The sequence below is a fragment of the Papaver somniferum genome, unplaced genomic scaffold, assembly GCF_003573695.1.
Source record: "Papaver somniferum cultivar HN1 unplaced genomic scaffold, ASM357369v1 unplaced-scaffold_117, whole genome shotgun sequence".
NCBI lineage: Eukaryota > Viridiplantae > Streptophyta > Magnoliopsida > Ranunculales > Papaveraceae > Papaver > Papaver somniferum.
In genome coordinates, this window is record NW_020620714.1 from 3,872,639 (window position 1) to 3,890,702 (window position 18,064).

Here is an 18,064-nt window from a genome sequence, read left to right on the forward strand (position 1 = left end):
AATCTCTTTGATTACCTGAATGGAAGAGAATCTCTTTGATTACCTGAGCAGAACAAATCACACTGTTTCCTCTTTGCTTCTTCTATCATCTATCCCTGTAATTTTTCTATAGTTTTAGTTTGTTAATCGGAGAAAATCGGCCTGCTCTGTTGCTTTTTCAAATTTGGTTTTTAGGAGTTTCTTTGGCTGTTTTGTGCAGATTTGTTTCTTCATCTTTGATGAGAGGAGATCAAGTCTTTCTTTCACTTACAATTATGAGTTTCAGCAAAGTCACAACAACAACCGCAGCTCCGACATCTCCGGGTCGATCAATTTCCATTACTGTTTATCTTTTCAATTTTGCATTAGCTGATTTAGGCTTAAAGATGTGTATGGTGCTTCCATCTGTAACTCCTCCTGGTTTCTGCCTAAGCCCATGTTTGTTTACTCCTGACTCATCTGAGTCGTCTGGATCTGAATCATCTGGATCTGAGTGAAATCACCTGACTCATCTGGATCTGAGTCGATATGTTTGTTTTGAGTTAGATCTGACTCATCTGACTCGAAAATAAGTGAGTCAGTGGTTTGGTCCCATGAATCAGGGATATTTTGTTACCTGACTCAAATGAGTCCGAGTCAGGGGTCATGTCTGAGTCAGAGGTCGAGTCAGATCTGACTCAAAATAGAAAACAAACGGTCTGACTGCTGACTCGGTCCGAGTCAGGGGTTGACTCAGATTCAGACGCCGAGTCAGCTGCAAACAAACAAGTTCTAAGTGTTAGGGTCTATTTCGTCTCTAATAGACTAGATCTGACATTTTTACTGAGCTTTGATATGTTTTATTCGGTTGAAGACCTGTTCAGTAAGTTCAAGTTTTTCTATGGAGTGTTACATACAGCACCAACAAACTCATCATCTTCAAAAAAATTTATGGAAACAAAGACAACAAAAAAAAAAGATCAAGGACATCAATTTTTCATCAACTACAACCACTGTTACCAAGACTCTCAAGCCGATTCAATATGATTCGATCCGATTCAGACCGCTAAAGACCGATTTAGATGACCTCTGTTACATTAGACACTGTTATTGTTACTTAGACATAGGGAATTACTGTTACTTAGACTTGGGGAGATACTATTACTTTGAAAACATATCATGTTTGCTTGATTGTACATGATCTTGAGAACTTTGGGTTGGTTTTAATCCGGTCACTGCTTAACGCAGTCACATAAATTGGTTTTGTAGCAAAATCAATTTGACCCTTTGTTGAGGCCGTGTCCTCTTGGAAATCTGAAATGGTAGTTATATTTGTAGGGTTAGAATTGTTCAAGAATTGGATGAGATATGATGAAAGTGATGAATGTATGATGAACTTGAAAGGTCACTATTGTAATGTTTCGGATCCGCAAAATGGGTGTTATGAATATATTGAATGAGGTTCACCTCTTTTTCGAAAAATAAAATAATAGAAAAATAGACAAGTGTAGTTGTTCCAGACATCTAGGTGCATATTCTAGATCCAATGAAAATTGATGTCATTTATGACAAACCAACCTCTCTGATCAAAACAATTCATGACCAACCTTCTGTATCATGTCCATACGGACCATACTCTTGAATTCATTTTAGACTTTTGTAACTTGTGACAATCTTCTTGTCCCCTCAATCAAAAACATTATCTTTTCAATGATAGATATTTAACAGCACATTAAGTATTTTGATCTTGATCTTATACATGATTACCATCTTGTACCACACTATACAAACGAAATCTATCTATATCTTTGGAAAATCTAAGGACAAATCTTTTAAGTCACATGACTTGCCACCTAATATTTTGAATTTGAACTGTTTTTTTTTTAAATATAGAGTTCGCTTATTTATTTTGGTGTAAACAGACAATTCATCATTTTACCATCATTTGTCTGGACGACAGCAACATTTAGAGAGTAACATGAAAAAGTAATATTACATCTTTCCAAAAAACGGGTAGTATTATACTTCTACGAACCTCGAAATTTTATTGTCTCATAACCAAATTTCAGAACAACTCCTAAAAGTAAAACATGTTTCTCCGAAACAAAAAAACTTTTGCATGCTTGTAGGTTTTGAAAATTACTTTTTTGCTATCACTTGCGCAAGGCTTGCTTGCTTGCCCATATAGATCGGGGCATGGGATGACACCAATATCTAAATTCCCTTATTCTCAAGATCCCCTAATTCTCAAGATTGGATGGATGCATGCCAAACTAAAGATTAAACACTAGTCACGTCAACAGGCGTGCGTGATTGCATGGCCAGTTATATTTTCCATATATTCTTTAATATTAGTTCTATTGCATTTGGATTTGATATAGAATTTTGTAGTGATTTTTTTTGGATACAACACAAATATGATCTTCGTATAATCAAAGGTAAAGAAAAGAATAAAAATGGGGAAGCATCATGCATCCGACACAATAGAATAATGCAGAGTGTTTTATTTGAGAAGATAAGGGCATTGAATGTAAAAAGCCACAACCCTTGCAAAAACAAAATAGAATACTCGAATGAGAACTATATATATAATCTGACTGAATAGCAGCCACATATAAGTAATCAGTGTGGGATCCTGATGTGATCTTGATCTTGATGTTCATAATGCAGCTCTTTATGTCTACGAATTATTCAAACTTAGCTAGACATTTTCCATCCAAAATCCTGTATTATCGTATGCATATAGAATTCATAATAGATTACTTTTGAGAAACCAAACAATAACAAACAGCTGTTTCAACAAGAACTAAAAGAAGATAGATCAAAGAGCCTAATATGCCATGATACTTGCTTTGTCTATTGCAAACCTTTCTCATGCGTTTTGACAGTGTTGTCTTGTCAGTAGTCACTCATTTCTTATCATATGATCACTTCATTCACTTATAGCTAGCTAGGGACTAGGGTGGTTACTAGTGCTGACTGCTGGCTTAGCCCACAAATACACGTGCTCAAACAGTCAAAGCTTTCTCATTTTCTGTTCTTTGCAATGTTATTACTACTTGCATTGGATTCTTTTTTGTCATTCTTTCTTGTTTTGGTTCCCTTAGCAAAATCCACTGTGCTACAAATCACTCACGGGAAGGCTGCTTTTATCTCTTCTTCTATCCATTATGTTTGCAGTGTAATTTGGTTGCAATGGCAGGCCGTTTGCAATTTCCTGCATGGTCAGAAGAGTTTGAGCAAATAACACTAGGATTTCCATACTGTCCATACGCATAAAGCAATGCTTATTTGAATAGTTTTGCACCTGCCTTAAAAAAAAAAATGAAATTTCTCCATTGGAATCTTTTTGAAAACGTAGCATGATCTAAACTGTGAATGTCGTAAATTACAAGATCCCAGATTATCAAAACGACAGCGAGACTTGCCACAAGATTACTTTCTCTCTTTTGACAAAGAATTATATTATCGAACTTATTTTGCAAGATAAGCATTCTTGGGTTTGCTTTCCACCTACATATTTGTTATCCACTAAAAGGCTAACAGTACAAATCATTGAGAAGACTCTTGTCTGTGCTTTAACCACTATTGCAATGATTTACAAAATGTAGTTATGGTAATGTACTATGTGGCCATAAAAAGAAATATTGGTCGGCAATCTAAGTAGTGACAAGTAATTTTCCCAGGAAAAAAATCACCAAAATAAATCAATAAATGAGGTACATATGGCTTATTTGATTGAGCTAACAGTCAAGTGGCTCTTTCTGGGGTAAGTTGCCGACTTGGTGCCTGAACAAAAACATCCGCAAATAAAGACTGGAGAGCAACAATAAATGTCATGCAGTTATGTATGCAATACAAAATCAAATGACTTGATCAGTAACTCTCCTCACAGCCAACAAGTTTAGGGCTCAAAGGAATGAACGATGCATGTTTACCGACATAACATGTGGTGACACTATATACTATATACATAACTGCGATTTTGAATGATCCGTACAGATCAGAGAAAGATTGAGAGGATGAAGGATTTGTGGTGAGGGCAAATGCAACAACAATTGACATTATTTATTATTTGTACTGATCTCTACATTCTTCCCACCCACACCAAATCAATCAATGTTGCGATTTAAATGAAATTTATGATAATAATAATTTGTAATAAAGTCGACGGCTCCATTGACATGAATAGAATAATTTGGAAATTAAAAATTAAATTTTTTCAGATTTGCATGAGAAAATGAATTATTAGAGTACAATTTGGTGAAATTCACGTTTTTCAGCTGATATCCCAGCCCCGGGATGGACTTTGGAAGAGGATAATGTACCCCGGAATATCCCTCTTTACATATGTAGTGATGAATGCCCGTAAATCCTTGAATTATAAGGTTACTAGGTTAGTGACGAATTACCGTACGAGTGTTTGTACAGTAAAATATTTTTACCTCAAACACAAATTTGATGATAATTTAATTGTTGATCGAGCTACAACCTTTCTTTCCACGTGAGCAGTAGTGAGGAGTACCTGTAAAAAAAGTCTCTGATACTTAAATTAGCTAGAGTTTTTCATAAGAAATCGCATTGAGAAGCTTGTGTACCTTTTAGTATTGTGAACCCACGTATTTATATATTTGAAATTAGGGTTTAACCCTAATTTCGAGATAAGCATGACTTCTACTAACTTGTCCTGCAAGTCTTCTAGAAAGTTCCATATCTTCTTCTCTTAGACTTGGCCACCAAGTATTCCAGACTCTTCCAGAACATTCCTCTACGGTTACGGAATTAGTCGAGCAAAAGGGTGCATAGGGTTGAGCCCAAGCAAATAGTGCAAAATACCAAGCCCATAAAGAACAGTGTAATCAAGCCCATATAGAGGGGCTGAAACATCCATAGCCAAACGAGATCGAGGTGGAAACAGAACCGGCTCATAGCTTCGCTTGGCTTCCCGGCTTGGCGTGGTGGCTGGCTCTGCCTGGTGGCTCATCTGGGTCGCAAATATCCAGCAGTACAAAGCAACAGGGCGGAAAAATCCACGGACCATGGAAATAAGTTATGTCGCGAAGTACTGGAACATCAACCACTGCTGCCCGAAGGAATCTAGTCCAGCCGCCGAACTTGGTCGCTGGACATGGCCGTCGATAATTGACGTTGGAGACTGTGCCTGGTGTTGGAGGAGATGACCAGCAGTTGATGACACAGTGCTTATTTCATGCTGACGGCGTAAGGAATATGCATACGCCATTTTAACAGAAACAGAATATGCTGACGGTGTAAGGAATATGCTGACGCGTTATAACGGAAACAGAATACGCTGACAATGTGTGGAATATGCTGACAACGTTATAACTGTAGTATAATATTCTTTTTCTGCGGTAACAGAATATGCTGACATGTCACCTGTTGATTGGACCTCTTTGCTGATGTGTCATGATGACGTGGCGGAACGCGTTGGATAATCTTGCAGCCCGTCATGCTTCGCTATTGTCTGTAGGTCCCGTAGTTGGGCCAGTATATGCAGTGCTCGTAAGGGCCCAGTAAGACCATTTTTGGTGCAAAATATTAAGGTACAAACATCGCCCCCTCTTAATTTATAACTTGTTATCAGTTAAGTAGTTCAGGTTCCCTAAATCCGTTCACGACTGAACTTTGCATTTTGGAGTGCTACATAACTCGCCCCAAGCCTGTTATTAGAGTGTTATGCAGATCACCCTCAGCAAATAGTGTGTTTGTGCTGAGGTGTTATGTTTCTCGCCCGCAAGTGACTTTCGTCGTAATTGAGGTGATACGTAACTCGATCCCAGTATGTAGTTGTTTCATGCTGCTCAATGCTCGTGCAAGGGTGCACTTCCTTGCTGCATTTCGCTCGCACATGGAATGAGAATTTGAGTTTTGTGCTATCTTGAATTCGCGCAGGGGGTAATCCTACCATTCAAGATACGCGTAGAGTCGAGATGTGTACATTTTCCCATGCCTGGATGGGTGTAAATGTTCGTTACATTTTTTATTGTCCTATATGATGGGGAAACGCTTGGAATATGGTAAAATGCTCGAACTGTGCATTTACCCTATCTTCTATGGGTTGGAGACTTTGTACTGGATTGCCATTTTTGACTGACAGTGGATTCGAAACCTCCGTAATAGATTAAAACTAAATACGAACATATCTAACGGAGTATAGAGTACCAAAATAATGTTGAATTAAATATCTGAATAGGAATAACAAGATATATACCTACTTCCCGAAAACAGCTGCCTCGTTAAAACCTTTATGTGGAAAATTCAGCGGGATAAAACCATCATAATGGGAAAAGAGCAATGTAGTTGATTTCGGAACTCGGTTTGTCTCGTTCCCGAACAAGACATTGATACAATGTTGTCTCGGGGAGATTTCGTTTCCAAATATCGGTGTAACTTCGGTTCTAATTTTTATACATATAATTTTTTACATATGTTAAGATTAATGTAATCAATCTCGATTTTTCGATTTGTCTCGATCAGGACTGGTACACTAGTACAATTTTATCTCGACGAGATTTTCAGTGAAATCTTGAGAGTGCTCTCCAAACTTTATTTTCAAATTTTACAATTAAAAAAAATATATATCAAACATTTTCCACACATTGCCCATTTATTCTATACCATTGGGAGGGGTTAAAATCTTAAAAAATTAGAAACTAAGCACTACTTGAAACTTTTATAATTAGCTAATTAATATACATTGTTTATCTATAATTAGCTAATTGATATACTTTGTTTATCTCCAACCACCTGTCCCTACCCAAACCGAACAGATGTTAAACCCCAAAATAAAGTACTAAAATCTAACTTGACATCTCCTCCACCTCGTTAGTCATTCTTTTTGTACTACATGGCCACCACATCTCCATCGTCTTTCTTTGCTACTACTATCTATTGATACTCATCGTCTCCCATACGGAACGACACCTACTTATTATTAATACCAACAACAGCAAACCGGAATTATATGCATGTTGATGGGAGATCTGATACGAACTTGGAGGTTGATTCAGTATGTTGCAATTTTTGAGGGTTTTGTTAAAAGATCATGTATTTAACCTAATGCTTCTGAAAGTTCTGAATTCTTACCGAATTCGATGCGAGAGTCTGTTTTGTTCTTTAATCAAGTTTTCTAGTTTATTTTTTAACCCAATGTCTTGAAATGGAAACGATTCAAAGCCTGAATTCCTTAATTCTGAAAGATTGTTGTTGTCATTGATTTAATTTGCTCATTTATGCCGTAATATTTCTTTTAAAAATGACAGCGTGACGACCGATTTTTCGGAATTTAGTTTTTTTTGGCCGAGACAACCGAGATTTTTGACAAAATCTCGTGTCGGCGAGATTTATCATAACGTCTCTTCATAATACGAAAATGAGAATATCGGGGGAATCTCGGCCGAGATGGCCAAGATCTACTACAGTGGGAAAGAGTGCAGCGCAGTAGGGTCTGAATGAAACTAATTCTATGCAAATCTAGCTAATGATAGAACTTCTTCGGGTGGAATGAATTCCATGGCTTCCATGATTTTGAATCTTGAGTATCATCGAGGTTCTTTAAGTAGTAGGAGTCGCCAGATGCGGGTCTGTCTACTATGTGTGGACCTTTCCATTTTGCTCCGAGCTTTCCGCAATTGGGTTCCATTATGGCTACTCGAGTTTTCTTCAACACGTACTCCACTGGTTTAAATGCTCGTTCCTTGACCTTTCGATCATAGCTCATATTGATTGCCTGCTGATATCGAACCAACTGCTGCAAGGATTTTTATCTTTGTTCTTCCAGCATCTGTTTATCTAAATCCAGTATGATTTCATCGTTTCTGGATTCGACAGTACGAGTCTTGGTAGTGTTAAGATCTACCTTAGTGAGTTGACTGCGTCTTTTCTGTAATCCAATGTAAATGGGGAGAATCCAGTGGATCTTTTTTAGAGTCGTTCGATAAGACCATAAGATTCCTAGGAACTCCTCTGTTCACTTTCCCTTAACCTTCTCTGGTATAATCTTAAAGTTGTCCATAATAACACGGTTGGTTAATTTTTCCTTACCATTGCTTTGTGCATAATACGGGACAGAGAAGTTGTGGCGAATGCTCAGGTTCTGGAAAAATTCTTTGATCACTGCGGAATCGAACTTATTTCCATTTTCTGACTCCAACTTGTGTAGGATTCCAAATCTACAGATGATGTTCTCCCATATGAACCTTTTTACATCGCATCTGTCAACATTTACTAACGCCACTTCCTCGACCCATTTGGTAAAATAGTCAGTAGCAGCCACTACATATTTCACCCCTCCAGGAGTTCGGGGAAGTGGTCCGACGACATCTAATCCCAACTTAACGAACGGCCAGGGACTTAAAAGTGGATATAACTCATTGGTGGGTCTTTTAGGAATTAGAGCATTCTCTTGGAAAGCCACACACTTCTGCGCGTATTCTTTAGTATCTTTCTGGGAGTACACTAGTTGTCAAATACCGAATATAAGGTTGACGCCAGTCTGAAGTGTTTTCAGCAGGATCGCCTGAATCATCTATCACTGGACTATCAACATCCATATTGTTGTCAATGTTGCCGATATCTTCCTATGTTGTTGTAATTACCCTCTGGCCTCCACTAGCGTGTTTGAGAGCGAGAACAATGTGTCTATCGGAGATGCTAGGTAACTCTTGGAAATCTACTACAACGAAAAGAGTGGTGTCAGTATCGACTGCGGAAGATAGATGTGACAACCGTAGTCGCTGCACAATAGAGAATTGCTCGAACCCGTTTACCATATGTCTGATACAATATAAATATAAGGTCATCCTCACTACCTTGGCTCTGTAGGTGCCCAGAAACTGATTATACTAGCATGGAATCAGTAATCAGTTTGACGTTCTTTGCCTCTAACAGTTGGACAACTTTTAACCCGACAATTGATGCTTTATACCCAGCTTCATTATTTGACGCGTGAAAGCCCAAAATCGTTGTCTTATCAATATTTGAACCTTCAGGAGTAAGGATGACATACCCAACACCAAATCCACAAAAATTTGATACCCGTCAGTAAATGCCATCCACAGTGGCTTAGGCGCATTAACCTCCATTGCGAATTCGCCCCCAGTATGATTAATGGGTTACTCCGTAGGTCTGTTCAACATCCTGTCTTCTTCGATAATTGTTTTTATGTCATCCACAAGAAAATATGCTAACAGTGCATCTAGGGCTTCATTAGTTCTGGTTTTGTACTTGATCTCATAAGTCCCCAGAAAATTTGACCAAATGGCCAATCAACTCGAATAATCAGCACGTTCTAAAATTCTGTTTAATGGCCGTCAGAGATTTACTGATGAAGTAAATAGGTTTCTCATGCGGCTCAGTAATGAATAAAATTGTGCATTCTGTCGCATCTAGATAAACTCCAATGGGTTGTCCATTTTTTGGACTCACCAGTACTGGGGGGAGTAAATAAATATTGCTTGATTTCGTTGAAATATTCTTAGCACTCATTCGTCCACCCAAAATTTACCATTTTTTTTCAAGACATCAAAGAAGGGTTTGAATTGATCCAACGAGCATGAGAAGAAACGGTTCAAAGCTGCTAATCGCTCTGCCAGTTTATAGACCTCCTTCTTCATTCTCGGCGAAGACATATCTCTGATGGCTCTGATTTGTTCTATATTCTCCTCGATCCCTCTACGGGTCATCAAGTACCCAAGGAACTTGCCCGAGGATATCCCAAATGAACACTTTGCTCGATTGAGCTTCATCCAATATTTCCTCAAAATATCGAATGTCTTCTGTAGGTCGAGCAAATAAGATTCCTTTTGCTCAGATTTAACTACCATATCGTCTATATACACCTCAATTGTATTTCCGATCAAGTCTATAAAAAAATGTTGATAGGTTGCTCCTGCATTCTTCAGCCCGAACGACATCACAGTATAGCAGTAAACTCCCCTCTCAGTCACATAAACAGTATGCTCTTGATCCTCTTCGAACAAAGGTATTTGGTTATACACTGAAAAATAGTCCATGAATGACAGTGTCCCGTACCCCGAGGTTGCATCCACCAAATTTCTTATCCACATAAGTGGGTACGGATCACTCGGGCACGCTTTATATAAATCATTAAAATTGATACTGACACGAATTTTGTCATTCTTCTTTGGAATATGCACGACATTAGACAACCAGCGAGGATACTGGATCGGTCAAATAAAGTCTGCCTCCAACAGCTTCTCGACTTCCGCAACCACTCCATCTTTTTTTGATTTGTGCCATATTTCGAAACTTTTGACGAACTGGATTGAACTTCTCGGATCTATTCCTGGCATTTTAGCAAAAATCCATGCGAAAACATCAACGTTTTCCCTTAACAGCGTAATTAAACCATCTAGTTCATTCGCAGGTTGATCTGCTTATACGAACGTGGTTTGGTGCTTCTTGTTCCAGATCTGGACCTCAACAAGTTTCTCAACTTTTGGAGAACCTACCTCATCCCCTCCCACGTATAATTCTAGTGGGAGATGATTATGTAATTTCTATTTCTGATCGGCTCGCCAGATATGGTTTCCACTAACTTCTGATTTTTGGTATTCATCCTTAGCATTCTCGTGACACTTCTGGTCGCTTCTCACTTTCACGAACCCGTCAGATGTAATGAACTTCAGGTATTGGTGATACGAGGATGTGACTACACCGGACGCATGCAGCCAGTCTAGTCCTACGATCGCATTATAGGAATCTCGACAATACGGTAATAAGAAATTCCCCATAACAAACTTGTTAGCTACTTTTATAAGCATATTTACTTTTCCAATCGCCTTTGTTACTTCTCCACTGAAGAAAATAATTGGATTTCCGTCCTCTTCGATCAAGTCGCGTGAGAGATTCATAGCTGAATAAGCTCTTGAAAGTAGCACGCTCACAGAGCTTCCGGTATCTACTAGAACACGGTGTACTCGAGACATTCTAATCCAAGATGTTATAACGATAACATCATTGTGGGAAGAGTAAAAAATATCATGTCAGCTTCCGTGAACTCAATATTTGTTCTTCCAATCTCCATAATTTTCGCTCTTTTTCCACTGGCGAAATCGATGAGATTTGTCACGTACCACTCATTTAATTTTCTGAGCTTTCTCCTGGTCTCATCTTCAGATGTCCGCCTGGTCATAGAATGGATCCTGGCATGACTGAAGTTAATCACATGTATTGTGCCTAGTTGTCCATATCCTTTCCCAAAATATTTCTTTACGTACTCTTGCAGCGTTCCAGCATATATCATTCACTGGACTTCGATCTGCACATATCAACAATTCTAGGTCTTGTGACCAATGTCTATATGAAAATCTTGGAATTTGTTTTTTTAATGTTTATCACGTGTCTCTGCTTGCAAAGGTCAAGGACGACTCAAGTCCTTGTTTATTCTTTCATACATCTCTGTTAGTCGTATGTTCAATTGTGTCATCTTCATATCGTGATATTTATGATACCCGGTTTTCATTCATCCTACATGAGTTTTCTCTCGTACGTCACCTCGATCATTGTGTTTCCCACTTGAAAGGTTCTTTGATTTATCTTGCTTACCATCATTCAGATAATTGGATGATCTGTTAACTTCTCTAGTTTCTCGAGATTTTGAATCATCCTCGAACCGAGCATACTCTTCTGCTCAATCATAAAGTTCTTCCATAGTCTCTGGTGGTCTCTTGACTAGGGAGCTTTATATACCCTTTTTATCATACTGGTATGCTTGTTTGTAATCCTCGATAATGACTTGATCGTTAGCTCCATCCACGTCAGCCAACTCTTGCGTGAAGCGTCGAGTAAACTATATGATGCTTTCCCCTTTGATAATATTCAAAAGGAATAACGAATGGCATCTCTTCCGATCATGTTTATTGTATTTATAGTGAGAACATAATTTTTCAACCAAATTACGGTATGTCCCGATCGACTGTGCTCGAAGCTGATTGAACCACGTAATTGCTCCGCCAGTCAGTGACTTCGGAAACATTTTTCACATCAACTCATTGTTGTATTGCCACCGAGTCATGGAAGCTTCATAATGTGAAACATACTGATGTGGATTATCTGTCTCATCGAATTTCGGCAGCTTGGGGACTTGAAAATTCATTGGTGGTCACAATTCTCTGATATTCAATTTGAAGGGGGCTCCTACAGCTCGATGAAGTATGTCTATCTTGTCATCCTTGGAGTGCTTCTTCGATATTACTTTATTGATCATCTTGTGAAGACGAGCATCATTTATCGCCTTAACGTCACTGTCAGAGGAACTATCTTCCTACTCGTACTTCCGATCCTCTGGAGTATCAACTTTAACTCTTATTATTTTTCTTTGGGGATATGTAGATTTGATTTTGATTCTTCTTTTCTCTGAAAGAGCGTGATATTCATGCGAAAATTCTCTCTCATCATAGCGATCTCGAACCACGTCTTCTTCATTCCTGTAGCGTTTTGAGCCGATGGAGGTTCTAGACGTACTCTATCGAGTTGCAGCTGGTCGTGCTCGGGCGCCTTCTTGTCGGGCCCGTATACCCCTTTTCCTAGGTAGATCTTCAATAAACACCTGATCGTGTCCTAACAGAGTTTTGTCTGGTCCATCCATATCGGTCACTTCGTTGGGTTGGTTAGCACCCTTCGGGTTAACTCGACTTCCAAGGTGCTCCCACACAGACCGACCCTCTGGTTCCCATCAACATTTCGTCGATCAATCTTGGCCTTTCATATTTACAATCCTTGATCGCGACTGGTTCTCACGTTCTAATCTTAGGAGAGCGTTCTCTTTTTCCATCTCATTCAGCTGAGGGCGCAATAGTTGTGCCTCCTGATGAGTGCCAAATATTGTATATATTTATCCCTTTTTGTTGGCATTTAACTCATCTTTTATGCATTAATTCTACATTTTATCCCATATTCTGTATTTTCATTGTTTTCAAGAATAAATATTTTTATTAATTAATTTTGCATTTTTAGGTAATAAATAAAGTTCGGATGAGTCGCGGAGCGAAAAGAGCAGAAAAGTAGTGAAAAGCCGGGAGAAATCACGCAAGGAAGCCGCGAAGAATGGTGCGCACAACCTCATTTTCTACACACAAAAACGCCTCCGTTCTCAGCCATCAGATCAGTTCTCAGAAGCATCCGACGGTCGCTCCTTCATAGAGCATCAAAATCTGAAGTCTCTGCCAAGCACCACAGCGCTGAAATTCCAAGCCTTCAGATTAGATGGTAGTTGAATCCAACGGTTGCTCCCTTGCTGTTCATCGAAGTTTGATATCTCCGCCTTACACTACAGTACCTAACTCCATCAAGTATCGTTCGTTTCGTTGTATCAATTCATCCGACGGTCTCTCCTCGCTTGCCTCCGCATCACCGTCCGATCTACCTACCAGCTCCACATCTCACGGCTTTGTCTCGCTAAACATCAAAAATCGCTGAACCCGCCTCACACCCGAGCAACCTAACCCTATACCCATCGCCAAACACTCCCCTCCTTCTTTCCATCGACTTCTTCCTTCCTTCTCCTCTGCAACTGCTCCACCACCAACTCCACAACTGCTCCACCGTACCACCTGCTCCACCATCTCTACCACCTCACCTCTGCAGCGCCATCACTTCTTCACCATCATCACCCGACACCACACCATCCCCCTAGCCGAGTTGCTTTAACTCCTCTCACCAACTGACCTAGGTGAGGGTTGATAAAACATCTCGAATTAGGGAGAAATTGACGCAATTGGAGGCAGAGAAGGACCGAGAGAGAAGAAAAGAGGCATGGGTCACCACCAATTCAGCGGATTTGGTGAGCAATTTCGGAATTTAAACACCTAATTTTAATTTTAGGGTTTGGAAATTATTGGGGCTTTTGTAGTATAAATAGCTCATGGTGTAGAACGTGTGAAGGGTGTTCTTGGGCTAGCCGAGATTCCCCCAAAATTGGGTTAGTTTAGGTTTAATTTTAATTTCAATTTCAACTGTTTAATTTTAGGGTTTCTTATAATTTGATGTTCTAATTTCTCATTCAGTTTAAAGTTAATGTTAATGTTTAAATTTGCTGTTTTCTTTAATTTCATGTCATGTTTAATGTTTGTTGTTTTGATTAATCCATGCTGTTATAGTCCAATTCTAGGTTTATGTTAGTTTTAATTTCATGTTAATTTCATTTTCAATTTTATGTTACATTCTGTTTTGTGAGTCCCTGTTAGTGTTAGTTTATCATGTTAGGTTAATGTTGTTCACTGTTAATGTGCTTGGTTTCATATCCTGTTAATTTGTTATGTTCCTGTTGATGTTTGTGTAATGTTAATGTTTAGTTCACTGCTGTTAGTTTGATGGAATGCTAAGCTAGTTACCTTTGAAGCATTGAACTGATTGTGCAATGGAAGAAATCAGTGCTCATAGCAAGCTGATTATCTTGCCATTCCTTTTGTATGCTTAGGTTGCACTGATTTGATTGAGTAGTGGGGAGAAACTAGTGCTCACTAGTGACAATGAGCAAGCTAGTTCTCTTCCCACTCTAGAAGAATGCCTTAGTTTTGCTCCATTTCAGTTTCACTATCATCCCTGCCCTTGGCTTAGGCCTTGGTTCATCTTGCACTGTTTTCTGCTTGTAGTTGCTGTGTTCTTTCCCTTTGCTATATTGCCTTGTTTTGCTTGTTGAGTCATTGTCTTGTTAAATTTTCTTCATTGTCTTTGCTTCTTATTGCATTGTCTTTGCTTCACTGCCATCTTTGCTTCCACTGCCCTGCAACTCTGTTGCTTCTCTGTTTTCTTCCTCTTGCCTTGTTTTGCCCTGCTGTTGCTTCCCTGCTGTTGCTGCATTCATTGCTTGTGTTGCTGCTGGTGCCTTCTCTGTGTTGCTTCTGCTGCAGCTGCTGCTGCAACCCTTCTGGTGCTGCTCCAAAGCTCACAGCAATCCAAAAAACCCAAGCTCAGTTCTCAGTTCAAGACCAAGCCCAGGTTTGAACCAAATCCAAAATCCAACTGAGCCCAAAGCTCACTTCAAACTGAAGCCCAATTCAGTCAACTGTGGGCTTAATCAAAGCCCAGTTCATTAAGGCTCCAAGCCCAAATTCATTATTAAGGCCCAGTTCAATTCATTTTAAGACCAACTGAGCACAAGGCTCAGTTCATTCCAAAGGCCAAAGGTCAAGCCCATCTTACTTTTACTTTGAAAGCAAAGGCTTAATCAAAAGCCTATTGTTATCAAACCCACTAAGCCCAAAGCAAATTTAGAACCCAATTAGCTAGAAAACTCAAAACACTCCCGATCTCTGTGGATCGACCCGTACTTGCACGAGCTACAACTGACGACCGTGCACTTGCGGTATTACTGTAGGCCCCCGTTTTTATTGCGCTTAATTTTATACATATCTCCGGGCCCACCAAGTTTTTGGCCGGGGATCATTTTTAGGACCTTTTAGAAGCCTACCAAGTTTTTGGCCGGGGATCCTATAGTCCGACCACCCGATTGGAAGCTTCCGTTCGAACTGATGTGTGATGCCTCTGATTATGCTGTTGGTGCTGTTTTAGGACAGCGAGTTGATAGACTACCATATGTGATATACTATGCTAGCAAAACCCTTAATGATGCCTAACTCAATTATTCAACTACCGAGAAGGAATTGCTTGCCGTCGTTTTCGCATTAGACAAGTTTAGATCTTATCTGATAGGGTCTAAGATCATCATATACACAGACCATGCGGCTTTGAAGTATCTTCTTTCCAAGAAGGATGCTAAAGCTCGCCTTATTCGATGGATACTCTTATTACAGGAATTCGATCTCGAAATCCGTGATAAGAAAGGTTGTGAGAATGTGGTTGCTGATCATTTGTCTAGATTAACTTTAGAGTCTATTGATGAATCTGAGCTGATTAGAGAATCATTCCCAGATGAACAGCTGATGTCTATCTCAGACCTTCCTTGGTTTGCTGATATTGTTAACTACCTCGCTACAGGTAGGATGCCCTCACGTTGGTCGAGACAAGACCGCTCTAAATTCCTGGCTGAAGTCAAACATTTCCTTTGGGATGACCCATATTTGTTTAAGTATTGTCCAGACCAAATCATTAGGAGATGTGTCCCCAACACTGAACAGAAAGATGTGATATCTTTCTGTCATGACCAAGCATGTGGAGGCCATTTCAGTGCCAAGAAAACTGCTGCAAAGATCTTGCAGTGTGGATTCTATTGGCCATCATTGTTCAAGGATTGCCATGATTATTGTGTTGCGTGTGAACGCTGTCAAAAGCTAGGAAGCATTTCGAGGAGAAACATGATGCCATTGAACCCCATTTTGATTGTGGAGATTTTTGATGTTTGGGGGATAGACTTCATGGGTCCATTTCCCATGTCTGACAGCAAGTTATACATCCTAGTTGCAGTTGATTACGTTTCTAAGTGGGTAGAAGCCATAGCAACCAGAACAAATGACCACAAGGTGGTACTTTCATTTCTAAAGGAGAACATATTTTCACGTTTTGGTACCCCTAGAGCTATCATCAGTGACGGCGGTTCACATTTTCGTAACAAGTACTTTGAGTCTTTAGTACGCAAGTATGGCATAACTCACAAGGTTGCTACTCCGTACCACCCTCAGACTAGTGGACAAGTGGAAGTGTCTAATAGGGAAATTAAGCACATTCTGGAGAAGACGGTCAACCCGTCCAGGAAAGATTGGTCATTGAGATTGAATGATGCTTTGTGGGCCTATAGAACAGGTTATAAGACACCAATTGGCATGTCCCCCTATCGTCTAGTGTATGGAAAGCCGTGCCATCTACCTGTGGAATTGGAACATCGTGCCTACTGGGCAATCAAAGAGCTGAACTTCTCTCTGGACGAAGCTGGAATTCAACGGAAACTTCAACTCAACGAGTTGGAAGAATTGAGAAATGAGGCTTATGACAGTGCCAAGCTGTACAAGCAGAAGATGAAGATGTTTCATGACAAGCGTATTCTGCGCAAATCCTTCACTCCTGGTCAGAAAGTCTTGCTGTATGACTCCCGATTACATCTTTTTCCGGGAAAACTGCGTTCCAGATGGAAGGGTCCGTACCTAGTACGCACAGTTTTTCCTCATGGAGCTGTAGAGCTGGAGGATGTCTCCAACAAGAACGTTTTCAAAGTCAACGGGCAGAGATTAAAGCCATTCCTTGAGCCATTTCCACCCGACATTGAAACAACCAACCTGGAGGACCCAGTCTATGTGGACTAAACTGGTCCACTCTTTCCCTAAATAACCAAAAAGTTTTCCAAATTTCCCTAAAAACCAAAATTTTTCGTTTTCCCATCAAAACCAAATTTCCCAACAAAACCAAATTTTTTCCAAAAAGTCCAATCCCATTAAAAACCAAAATTTTCTTGTAGATAATGTGTTAGTTAAATTTCCTTTTGTGTATATTTTGTGCTCATCCATTGTGACTGCTAATATGATGGATTTTTGCCTTGAATAACGGAGTTTTAATCGAGCTCCACCGTACAATCGGGTATTCTCTCTCCTTTTACTCTACTCAGCATGTTCCTCTTCATATATTGTTTTATAATTCTTTCCATTTTGAAACATTGAGGACAATGTTTAGTTTAGGTTTGGGGGTATAGAGTAGACCATGATAATTTGCCATAATTGAAAACGAACTCCTTCTTTGAAAAAATTGAAAAAAAAAAATTAAAAATCAAAAATTAAAAAAAATAAAAAATAACATAAAAATGGAGCTCATTTACCTTGAAATGTTGACTCTTGTGCAAATATGTAATTATTAGGAGTCTTAGTCTAGATATTTAGGCACCCTGATTCTAGCACAATTCACATAGTGATAAGAAATTTGCACGCGCACGATCTACCAATACATGTTGGCCTCGATCTTCAAGGTGTTTGATAGGAAGTTACGATTGCCAATCACTTTAGAATACTGAACGAAACTTGACTAGCTTGTTCTTTGGTTGGTTGGGATAGAAGGTGGAGGTTACATTAAGAAAGACAACCATCGAATTTAACTGGGTGCATCAAAAAGGGCTACCTCTTGCAAAGTGTCATGTAATCTTTTGTTTCCTTTTGTATGTATCAAAAGTGTTTCCTTCAAA